A 12290-nucleotide genomic window follows, 5' to 3' on the forward strand; every position below is an offset into this window, starting at 1 on the left:
GCACCCGGCCCGGCCTACGTGCGTGCACCTGGAGGGGGCGTCGTGTGCGTGCAGTGTCCCGTCTGCAACGCGGTGCCCACACACCACCTCGGGCGCAACGACCTGCGCTCACATGTGGGCCGAGTGCACCTTGGTGCATGTTCGGGGCGCCTCGGGTGCACGCTCGATCTTGCCCCGGTGCACCAAGGCGCTCGGTTTGCCCCGGGTGCGCACTTGGTGCAAGGTGGGCACCCAAAATAGGGATCAAGCACCAAAACACAAGTTTCGGGATGCAAAATGGGACCCAAGGACCACAAATGCGTTCCAAGACCCATGATGGGTCCACGAGAACAAAAATGTGTTCCGAGACTTAATAAACAAATATTGGGTTTTAGGAGAAGAAACATGCTCTGATGCCCAAAACGAGAATCGACCCCGAAAAGGCCACAGGCCAAAAGTGGGATGCGAGACAAAAAAAAATGGGACCCGAGGACCAAAATTGGGTTCCCAGGTCGAAGACAGGGCAACCGGACAAGAAACGACCTCTAAGGCTCGAAATGAGTCCCGACGACTAAAACTTGACAAGAAGCACCCATCAGGCACCCAACTCGACACCCATGGGATGCCGACCCACCCGGGCTTCCACCTAGCACACCTTGGCACCCACCCACCCTCGCACCCAACCTCGCACCCAACTTAGCACCTTTGAACCCACATTGGCACTCACCCTGACCCTGGCACCTTGGAACCCACATTGGCACTCACCTTGACCCTGGCACCCACCTTTGCACTCACCTTGGGACCCACCCTGGCTCCCACCTCGGCACCCACCCAGACACCCACCTTGGTTCCTTGGCACCCACCTTGGATCCTTGGCACCCACCCCGACACCCACCTTGGCACGCAACTTGGCTACTTGCCACCCACCTTGGCTCCTTGACGCCCACCCCGACAACCACCCCGTGACCTACCCTGGCTAGGGTTGGTGCACACCCACCCTGGTGCCCACCTTGGCACCCACCCTATGACCCACCTTGGCACGCACCTTAGTACCCACCCCGTTACCCACCCTAGGACCCACCCCGTGACCCACCTTGGCCAGGGTGGGTGCACCCACCCTGGTGCCCACCTTGGCACCCACCCATCCTAGCACCCAGCCTGTGACCGGGCTTGGAACCCAACCTTGCACCCGCACCCGTCTTGGCCAGTGTGGGTGCGCACCCATCCTGGCACCCACGTTGTGACACACCCTTTAACCCACGCACCCTAGCACCCACGTTGGCACCCACCTTGGAACCCAACCTAGCAACTTGGCACCCACCCCGTGACCCACCTTGGCATCCACCATAGCAGTCGCCGACTTGGCACCCACCTCGGCACCCACCTTGACACTTGTGGACCCACCTTGCCACTCACCCTAGCATCGACCCATCCTAGCACCCACCCTGGCACCTTTGCACCCTAGCACTCACCCATCCTAGCACCTAACCTGTGACCCACCTTGACACTCACCCTCGCACCCACCTTGGAACCCAACCTAGCACCCACCCACCCTGACACCAACCCTAGCACCTACCCACCCTTGCACCCACCCTGTGACCCATCTTGGCACCCACCCATCCTACCACTCAACCTATCACCCACCTTCTCACCCACCTTGGCATCCACCTTAGCACCCACCCACACTGGCACCTTGGCACCCACCTCGGGCAAGGTGGGTGCACACCCACCCTGGCACCCAATTTAGAACCCACCGAGCATGTTACCCACCTTGGCACCCACATTGCAGCCCACCCTAGTACCCACCCTATGACCCACATTGGCATCCACACCCTAGCACCCAGGCACCTCGACACCCGCCTTGACACCCACCCTAGCACTGAACCTGTGACCCACCTTGGAACTCACCCTAGAACCCACCCACCCTGTGAACCACCTTGGCATCCACCTTAGCACCCACCCACCTTGGCACCCACTCTAGCACTCACCCATCCTAACACCCAACTTGTTACCCACCTTGGCACCCGCCCTCGCGTCCACCTTGAAACCCACCCTAGCACCCACCCACGCAGGAGCCCACCTTGGCACCCAACCTAACACCCACGCATCCTGGCACCCAACTTGTGACCCACCTTGGAACCCACCCTAGTACCCACCTTTGAACCCACTATATCACCAACCCACCTTGGCACCCACCCTATGACCCTCTTTGGAATCCACCCTAGCACGCACCCACCCTGGCACCCACCATGGAGCGCACCCTAGCACCCACCCACCTCGGCACGCACCTCAACACCCACCTTGGTGTGCGCACTGCGCCAACCTCTCAAAGACCCTATGTGGTGCGCTCCAAAGTGTACACCTTTGGTGCGCTCCAAGGTGCGCACCTTTGGTGCACACCGAGGTGCACACCAAAGTGTGCACCGAGGTGAGCACCAAAGTGCACTCCAGGGTGCACACCAAGGCGTGCACCTTTGGTGCGGTCAATGCAAACGAATTCGGAAGTTGGGGTCGATGTCCTAATCGCTGCTGCAGACTACACGTATGAGAATCGGACAAATAGCTTTATATAGGGGAGGTGTTGCGTTTGATGGGTCGACTCCCCTGGTTGTGTGCACTGCACCAACTTCAAAGACCCTGTCTTGTTTAAGAAGTCAAAAGTTGGGGTGGATGTCCTAATCATTGCTGCAGTCTACGCATGTATGAGAATCAGACAAATAGCTTATATAGGGGAGGTGTTGCATTCGGTGGGTTGACTCCCCTGGTTGTGCGCACTGCGCCAACCTCAAAGACCCCGCATAGCAGAAGAAGTCGGAAGTCGGATTTTGGTGAGCACCAAGGCGTGCACCTTTGGTGCGGTCAACGCAGACGAATTCAGAAGTTGGGGTGGATGTCCTAATCGTTGTTGCAGGCTACACATGTATGAGAATCAGACAAATAGCTTATATAGGGGAGGTGTTGGGTTTGATGGGTCAACTCCCTTGGTTGTGCGCATTACGCCAACCTCAAAGACCTTGTTTTCGTTAAGAAGTCAAAAGTTGGGGTCAATGTCCTAATGGCTCCTGCAGGCTACACATGTATGAGAATCGGACAAATAGCTTATATAGGGGAGGTGTTGGGTTTGATGGGTCGACTCCCCTGGTTGTGCGCATTACGTCAACCTCAAAGACCTTGTTTTCGTTAAGAAGTCAAAAGTTGGGGTCGATGTCCTAATTGCTCCTGTAGACTACACATGTATGAGAATCAGACAAATAGCTTATATAGGGGAGGTGTTGGGTTTGATGGGTTGACTCCCCTAGTTGTTCGCATTACACCAACCTCAAAGACCTTGTTTTCGTTTAGAAGCCGAAAGTTGGGGTCGATGTCCTAATTGCTCCTGCAGGCTACGCATGTATGAGAATCAGACAAATAGCTTATATAGGGGAGGTGTTGGGTTTGATGGGTCGACTCCCCTGGTTGTGCGCATTGCGCCAACCTCAAAGACCCTGCATTGCGGATGAAGTCGAAAGTCAGAGTTTGGTGTGCTACAAGGTGTGGTCGAAGGTGCTCACCTAGGTGTGCACCTTTGGAGCACAGGAAAAGTGCCCTCCAAAAGTGCGCACCTTTGGAGTGCACAAAAGTGCCCTCCAAAAGTGCGCACCTTTGGAGCGCAGAAAAGTGCCCTCCAAAAAGTGCCCTCCAAAAGTGCGCACCTTTGGAGCGCAGAAAAGTGCCCTCCAAAAAGTGCCCTCCAAAAGTGCGCACCTTTGGAGCGCAGAAAAGTGCCCTCCAAAAAGTGCCCTCCAAAAGTGCGCACCTTTGGAGCGCAGAAAAGTGCCCTCCAAAAAGTGCCCTCCAAAAGTGCGCACCTTTGGAGCGCAGAAAAGTGCCCTCCAAAAAGTGCCCTCCAAAAGTGCGCACCTTTGGAGCGCAGAAAAGTGCCCTCCAAAAAGTGCCCTCCAAAAGTGCGCACCTTTGGAGCGCAGAAAAGTGCCCTCCAAAAAGTGCCCTCCAAAAGTGCGCACCTTTGGAGCGCAGAAAAGTGCCCTCCAAAAAGTGCCCTCCAAAAGTGCGCACCTTTGGAGCGCAGAAAAGTGCCCTCCAAAAAGTGCCCTCCAAAAGTGCGCACCTTTGGAGCGCAGAAAAGTGCCCTCCAAAAAGTGCCCTCCAAAAGTGCGCACCTTTGGAGCGCAGAAAAGTGCCCTCCAAAAGTGCGCACTTTTGGTGCGCACCAAGGCGCTGGTTCGGTCGTTGCAGGCGAGTTCGGAAGTTGGGGTCGATGTCCTGAGCGGAGGTGCAAACTACACAGGTGTCGGAATCGGACAAATAGCTTATATAGGGGAGGTGTATGCTTCGATGGGTCGACTCCCCAGGTTGAGCGCACCGCGCCAACCTCAAAGACCCTACGGTATGGATGAAGTCGGAAGTTGGGTCCGATGACCGATTCGATTAGTAGGTATGCTCATGAGGTCGGAATTTGGGTCCGATGACCTGCCATGTGCAGGAAGGCGAATGTTGACACTGTGCGTTGCAAGGTGCACACCAAGGCGCTGGTGCGGTCTTTTTAGTCGAGTTCGGAAGTTGGGGTCGATGTCCTGATCGGAGGTGCAAGCTACACAGGTGTGGGAATCGGACAAATAGCTTATATAGGGGAGGTGTATGCTTCGTTGGGTCGACTCCCCGGGTTGAGCGCACCGCGCCAACCTCAAAGACCCTACGGTATGGATGAAGTCGGAAGTTGGGTCCGATGACCGATTCGATATGTAGGCATACTCGCGAGGTCGGAATTTGGGTCCGATGACCTGCCACGTGCAGGAAGGCGAATGTTGGCACTGTGCGTTGCAAGGTGCGCACCAAGGCGCTGGTTCGGTCGTTGGAGGCGAGTTCGGAAGTTGGGGTCGATGTCTTGATCGGAGGTGCAAACTACACAGGTGTGGGAATCGGACAAATAACTTATATAGGGGAGGTGTATGCTTCGTTGGGTCGACTCCCCGGGTTGAGCGCACCGCGCCAACCTCAAAGACCCTACGGTATGGATGAAGTCGGAAGTTGGGTCCGATGACCGATTCGATATGTAGGCATACTCGCGAGGTCGGAATTTGGGTCCGATGACCTGCCATGTGCAGGAAGGCGAATGTTGGGACTGTGCGTCGCAAGGTGCGCACCAAGGCGCTGGTGCCGTCGTTGCAGTCGAGTTCGGAAGTTGGGGTCGATGTCCTGGTCAGAGGTGCAAACTACACAGGTGTGGGAATCGGACAAATAGCTTATATAGGGGAGGTGTATGCTTCGATGGGTCGACTCCCTGGGTTGAGCGCACCGCGCCAACCTCAAAGACCCTACAGTATGGATGAAGTCGGAAGTTGGGTCCGATGACCGATTCGATACGTAGGCATATTGGCGAGGTCTGAATTTGTGTCCGATGACCTGCCATGCGCAGGAAGGCGGAATTTGGGTCCGATGACCGAGTTGATGGCGTGCCATGCGCAGAAAGGCGGAATTTGGGTCCGATGACCGAGTTGATGTTGATGGCCCGCCATGCACAGGAAGGCGGAATTTGGGTCCGATGACCGATTTGAAGGCGTGCCATACGCAAAAAGGCGGAGTTTGGGTCCGATGACCGAGTTGATATTGATGGCCCGCCATGCGCAGGAAGGCGGAATTTGGGTCCGATGACCTGACATACGCATGGAGTCCGACTCGGGGGCCGATGTTCGATTCGATGACTTGCATTGTGGGTAAAGTCGGAAGTTGTGGTCTTTGACCCGATTCGATGACCAGACTTCGGCTGCTTGAGAATCGGACAAATAACTTATATAGGGGAGGTAGTGTTCTCGAGCATCCTCCCCCCGTGCCCGTTTATGTCGATTGATGCTGGTGCTCGACTGGTTGGAGCGCTCGGATGCAAAAATCTTGCACCAGGATTTATCGATTGTGATGGACACGGCAAGTCTCCTGATTGCTATGCAGGAGCTCATCGTGAATCTCTATGCGGCCTTGGTATGGACTCGACCTGCGGAATGGTTCGGCAATGGTAGTCGCTCCAACACGTCCTTGCAATGGCCACAGAGGTGATTCGACTAGAGCTCCAGTCTAGCTTTTGGGTTGCTTGGCGGACTGGTATAGCCGCGATCGAGTTCCGGCCATGAACGTTTTAGATAGCTCTTGGGCTTTCTGGGACGGAAGTCGGAAGTTTGGGCTGTTGTCCGATTTGATGACCATTCTTCGGATGTGTGAGAATCGGACAAATAACTTATATAGGGGACTGTGTTGTCTCACGCAGCCCCCTCCGTGCCCCTCTATCTCGACCGATGTTGGTGCTTGAAAGGGTTGGGATCACTCGGATTTATAAACGTGCACCACCATTTGTCGAGTGTGAGGGACGCGGCAGGTCTCCTAAATGCTATGCGGGCGCTCTCTGAGAATCTCTATCCGGCCTCGACACAGACTAGTCTTGCTGAATGGTTTGGCACTGGTAGTCGATCCAACACGTCGTTGTTGTGGCCGCCTAGGCGATTCGATTCGAGCCCCCGTCTAGCTTTTGGGTTGCTTGGCGGATTTTGCCCTATCCGCAAGTGAGCTCGGTCCCTAAACGTTCGAGAAACCCGATTGCTATGCGCCGACTCTCTTTCTTGCGAGCCTCCATCTAGCTTTTGGGTCTCTACGGAACGGAAGTCAGAATCTGGGACCGTTGTTTGATTCGACGAGGCAGACTACGGTTGTGCGAGAATCGGACAAATAACTTATATAGGGGAGGTGTTGACTGGAGCATTCTCCCCCGTGCCCCTCTAACTCGACCAATGCTGGCGCTCGAACGGTGGTAGCGCTCGGATTTTCATTGAGCGCCAGCATTGGTCGATTTAGAGGGGCATGCGAGATTCCCGAATGCTATGCGAGGGCTCTAACGGAAATGTCTATTGGTTTCGGTATGGATGCAATTGCGAGTGGTTCGGCAAAGGTAGTCGTTCCGATGCGTCCATGTCGTGGCCAAATCGATAATTCGATTTGAGCCCTCGTATAGCATTTGGGTCTCTCGATGTGATTCCGCATTCCAGTCCCTTTGGGCACTGCTTGAGCCGCATCCCAGGGGGTTCCCTTCCCAATAATCTGCCTCGCAACCCGATTGCTATGCGGTGAGGCTCCTCGGCCGCCTCGGAACTATCTGTGTATCAGACGCATCGCGGGATAAGGGGTTGGCAACGGTAGTCGCCCCAAGCGCGTCCGATGCTTGGACCATTCCGAGGCGGCCCTGAAGCCTCTTCCGTCTAGCCGTTGGGTCCTTCTCGCCGCATCCCTCGCCTCGCACCCCGATTGCTATGCGGTGAGGCTCCTCGGCCGCCTCGGAACTATCTGTGTATCGGACGCGTCGCGGGATAAGGGGTTGTCACTGGTAGTCGCCCCAAGCGCGTCCGATGCTTGGACCATTCCGAGGCGGCCCTGAAGCCTCTTCCGTCTAGCCGTTGGGTCCTTCTCGCCGCATCCCTCGCCTCGCACCCCGATTGCTATGCGGTGAGGCTCCTCGGCCGCCTCGGAACTATCTGTGTATCGGACGCGTCGCGGGATAAGGGGTTGTCATTGGTAGTCGCCCCAAGCGCGTCCGATGCTTGGACCATTCCGAGGCGGCCCTGAAGCCTCTTCCGTCTAGCCGTTGGGTCCTTCTCGCCGCATCCCTCGCCTCGCACCCCGATTGCTATGCGGTGAGGCTCCTCGGCCGCCTCGGAACTATCTGTGTATCGGACGCGTCGCGGGATAAGGGGTTGTCACTGGTAGTCGCCCCAAGCGCGTCCGATGCTTGGACCATTCCGAGGCGGCCCTGAAGCCTCTTCCGTCTAGCCGTTGGGTCCTTCTCGCCGCATCCCTCGCCTCGCACCCCGATTGCTATGCGGTGAGGCTCCTCGGCCGCCTCGGAACTATCTGTGTATCGGACGCGTCGCGGGATAAGGGGTTGTCACTGGTAGTCGCCCCAAGCGCGTTCGATGCTTGGACCATTCCGAGGCGGCCCTGAAGCCTCTTCCGTCTAGCCGTTGGGTCCTTCTCGCCGCATCCCTCGCCTCGCACCCCGATTGCTATGCGGTGAGGCTCCTCGGCCGCCTTGGAACTATCTGTGTATCGGACGCGTCGCGGGATAAGGGGTTGTCACTGGTAGTCGCCCCAAGCGCGTCCGATGCTTGGACCATTCCGAGGCGGACCCGAAGCCTCTTCCGTCTAGCCGTTGGGTCCTTCTCGCCGCATCCTTCGCCTCGCACCCCGATTGCTATGCGGTGAGGCTCCTCGGCCGCCTCGGAACTATCTGTGTATCGGACGCGTCGCGGGATAAGGGGTTGTCACTGGTAGTCGCCCCAAGCGCGTCCGATGCTTGGACCATTCCGAGGCGGACCCGAAGCCTCTTCCGTCTAGCCGTTGGGTCCTTCTCGCCGCATCCCTCGCCTCGCACCCCGATTGCTATGCGGTGAGGCTCCTCGGCCGCCTTGGAACTATCTGTGTATCGGACGCGTCGCGGGATAAGGGGTTGTCACTGGTAGTCGCCCCAAGCGCGTCCGATGCTTGGACCATTCCGAGGCGGACCCGAAGCCTCTTCCGTCTAGCCGTTGGGTCCTTCTCGCCGCATCCCTCGCCTCGCACCCCGATTGCTATGCGGTGAGGCTCCTCGGCCGCCTTGGAACTATCTGTGTATCGGACGCGTCGCGGGATAAGGGGTTGTCACTGGTAGTCGCCCCAAGCGCGTCCGATGCTTGGACCATTCCGAGGCGGACCCGAAGCCTCTTCCGTCTAGCCGTTGGGTCCTTCTCGCCGCATCCCTCGCCTCGCACCCCGATTGCTATGCGGTGAGGCTCCTCGGCCGCCTTGGAACTATCTGTGTATCGGACGCGTCGCGGGATAAGGGGTTGTCACTGGTAGTCGCCCCAAGCGCGTCCGATGCTTGGACCATTCCGAGGCGGCCCCGAAGCCTCTTCCATCTAGCCGTTGGGTCCTTCTCGCCGCATCCCTCGCCTCGCACCCCGATTGCTATGCGGTGAGGCTCCTCGGCCGCCTTGGAACTATCTGTGTATCGGACGCGTCGCGGGATAAGGGGTTGTCACTGGTAGTCGCCCCAAGCGCGTCCGATGCTTGGACCATTCCGAGGCGGCCCCGAAGCCTCTTCCGTGTAGCCGTTGGGTCCTTCTCGCCGCATCCCTCGCCTCGCACCCCGATTGCTATGCGGTGAGGCTCCTCGGCCGCCTTGGAACTATCTGTGTATCGGACGCGTCGCGGGATAAGGGGTTGTCACTGGTAGTCGCCCCAAGCGCGTCCGATGCTTGGACCATTCCGAGGCGGACCTGAAGCCTCTTCCCTCTAGCCGTTGGGGCTTTCTCGCCGCATCCCTCGCCTCGCACCCTGATTGCTATGCTGTGAGGCTCCTCGGCCGCCTTGGAACTATCTGTGTATCGGACGCATCGCGGGATAAGGGGTTGGCAGTGGTAGTCGCCCCAAGCGCATCCGATGCTTGGACCATTCCGAGGCGGCCCTGCAGCCTCTTCCGTCTAGCCGTTGGGGCCATCTCGCCGCATCCCCCACCTCGCACCACGATTGCTATGCGGTGAGGCTCCTTGGCCGCCTCGGAACTATCTGTGTATCGGACGCATCGCGGGATAAGGGGTTGTCACTGGTAGTCGCCCCAAGCGCGTCCGATGCTTGGACTATTCCGAGGCGGCCCTGCAGCCTCTTCCGTCTAGCCGTTGGGGCCATCTCGCTGCATCCCCCACCTCCTCGGCCGCCTCGGAACTATCTGTGTATCGGACGCATCGCGGGATAAGGGGTTGGCAGTGGTAGTCGCCCCAAGCGCGTCCGATGCTTGGACTATTCCGAGGCAGCCCTGCAGCCTCTTCCGTCTAGCCTTTGGGGCCATCTCGCCGCATCCCTCGCCTCGCACCCCGATTGCTATGCGGTGAGGCTCCTCGGCCGCCTGGGAACTATCTTCGTATCGGACGCATCGCGGGATAAGGGGTTGTCACTGGTAGTCGCCCCAAGCGCGTCCGATGCTTGGACTATTCCGAGGCGGCCCTGTGGCCTCTTCCGTCTAGCCGTTGGGGCCATCTCGCCGCATCCCCCACCTCGCACCCCGATTGCTATGCGGTGAGGCTCTTCGGCCGCCTTGGAACTATCTTCGTATCGGACGCATCGCGGGATAAGGGGTTGTCACTGGTAGTGGCCCCAAGCGCGTCCGATGCTTGGACTATTCCGAGGCGGCCCTGCAGCCTCTTCCGTCTAGCCGTTGGGGCCATCTCGCCGCATCCCCCACCTCGCACCCCGATTGCTATGCGGTGAGGCTCCTCGGCCGCCTTGGAACTATCTTCGTATCGGACGCATCGCGGGATAAGGGGTTGTCACTGGTAGTCGCCCCAAGCGCGTCCGATGCTTGGACTATTCCGACGCGGCCCTGTGGCCTCTTCCGTCTAGCCGTTGGGGCCATCTCGCCGCATCCCCCACCTCGCACCCCGATTGCTATGCGGTGAGGCTCCTCGGCCGCCTTGGAACCATCTTCGTATCGGACGCATCGCGGGATAGGGGGCTGTCACTGGTAGTCGCCCCAAGCGTGTCCGATGCTTGGACCATTCCTAGGCGGCCCTGAAGCCTCTTCCGTCTAGCCGTTGGGGCCTTCCCGCCCCATCCCTCGCCTCGCACCCCCGATTGCTATGCGGTGAGGCTCCTCGGCCGCCTTGGAACCATCTGTGTATCGGACGCATCGCGGGATAAGGGGTTGGCACTGGCAGTCGCCCCAAGCGCGTCCGATGCTTGGACCATTCCGAGGTGGCCCTGAAGCCTCTTCCGTCTAGCCGTTGGGGCCTTCCCGCCCCATCCCTCGCCTCGCACCCCGATTGATATGCGGTGAGGCTCCTCGGCCGCCTTGGAACTATCTGTGTATCGGACGCATCGCGGGATAAGGGGTTGGCACTGGTAGTCGTCCCAATCGCATCCGATGCTTGGACCATTCCGAGGCGGCCCTGCAGCCTCTTCCGTTTAGCCGTCGGGGCCTTCCCGCCGCATCCCTCGCCTCGCATCCCGATTCCTATGCGGTGAGTCTTCTCGGCCGCCGCGGAACTATACCTGTTATTGCTACTGCATCCTTCGGCTGGTAACCTCCTCTGCCGCCTTGGAACGTTCTCTTTGTCGGACGCGTCGCGGGATAAGGGGTTGGCACTGGTAGTCGCCCCAAGCGCGCCCGATGCATAGACCGCTCCGAGTCGACCTTGCTTTCAGCCTCTCACATGCATAGACCTCTCTGAGTCGACCCTGCAGCCTCTCACGTTTAGCCTTTGGAATCTCGCCTCACAACATGATTGCTATCCTTGATGCATCCCTTGCCTCGAGCCCTGATTGCTTTCTTGGCTGCATCCCTCCTCTCCTCACAGCCCGGTTGTCATCACTGCTTCATCCGTCGCTTCATGCATTCTGGCTGCTGGGCCCTTCCCACCGCACACCTCGATTGCTATCTCTTCTGCATCACACACCCCGATTGCTATCTCTGCTACATCCCTCGGCTCTCACTTCTGCATCCTTCGCCTCACACCTCGATTGCTATCAATGCTGCATCCGTAACCTCACACCCCGATTGCTATGCGGGGAGGCTCCTTGGCCGCCTTGGAAATTTCTGTGTGTCGGACGCACCGCGGGATAAGGGGTTGGCACTGGTAGTCGCCCCAAGTGCGCCCGATTCTTAGACCGCTTCGAGGTGACCTCGTAGCCTCTTTCGTCCAGGCTTCCTGCCTTCAACGCCCTTTTTACACCTCGATTGCTATGCGCGGGCTCGTTGGCGTCTATCACCTCTCTGCGAAGAGTGGCACGATGATTGTTGGGGTAAATCGTAGCAGTCCGATCTCTGGCCTTGGGCCATTGTGAGGGCTGATCGATTTCCTGTGCGCATCTCGTGTTCGCCCAGTAACAGACTCGACGACTTGTAATCGGTCTTGTTCCCGATTGTTCCTGGAGGTAGTCTTCGGAACTCTTGGATTTGACCTGTCACTCGAACTGTCCTCTTCCGAGGATGCTTGTGTGTGTGTGCTTGTGCCATTTCCTTGGCGGTATTAACGAGATATTAAAGAGCGGAGTGAGCGCCTCGCCCAGCTATGTTTGGGGCTCTCACTCCCTTACCCGGTGTGCGACCGCTTTGCACGTAGGTTGCGGAGCATCGCGACTCTTTCGATGTTTGGCGGTTGTCTTCCGGTGATGCGTTGGTCCCGAAGTGCACGTTACTAGCATTTCTGCCATTGTTCTCGATCTTTGGCACGTTCCTTCGTTGCAATTGGATATATATCTCCGTTTATACGCGCAGGCTTCTCCCGCCTATTCAGCGCTGT

This window comes from Cryptomeria japonica, unplaced genomic scaffold (assembly GCF_030272615.1).
Source record: "Cryptomeria japonica unplaced genomic scaffold, Sugi_1.0 HiC_scaffold_35, whole genome shotgun sequence".
NCBI lineage: Eukaryota > Viridiplantae > Streptophyta > Pinopsida > Cupressales > Cupressaceae > Cryptomeria > Cryptomeria japonica.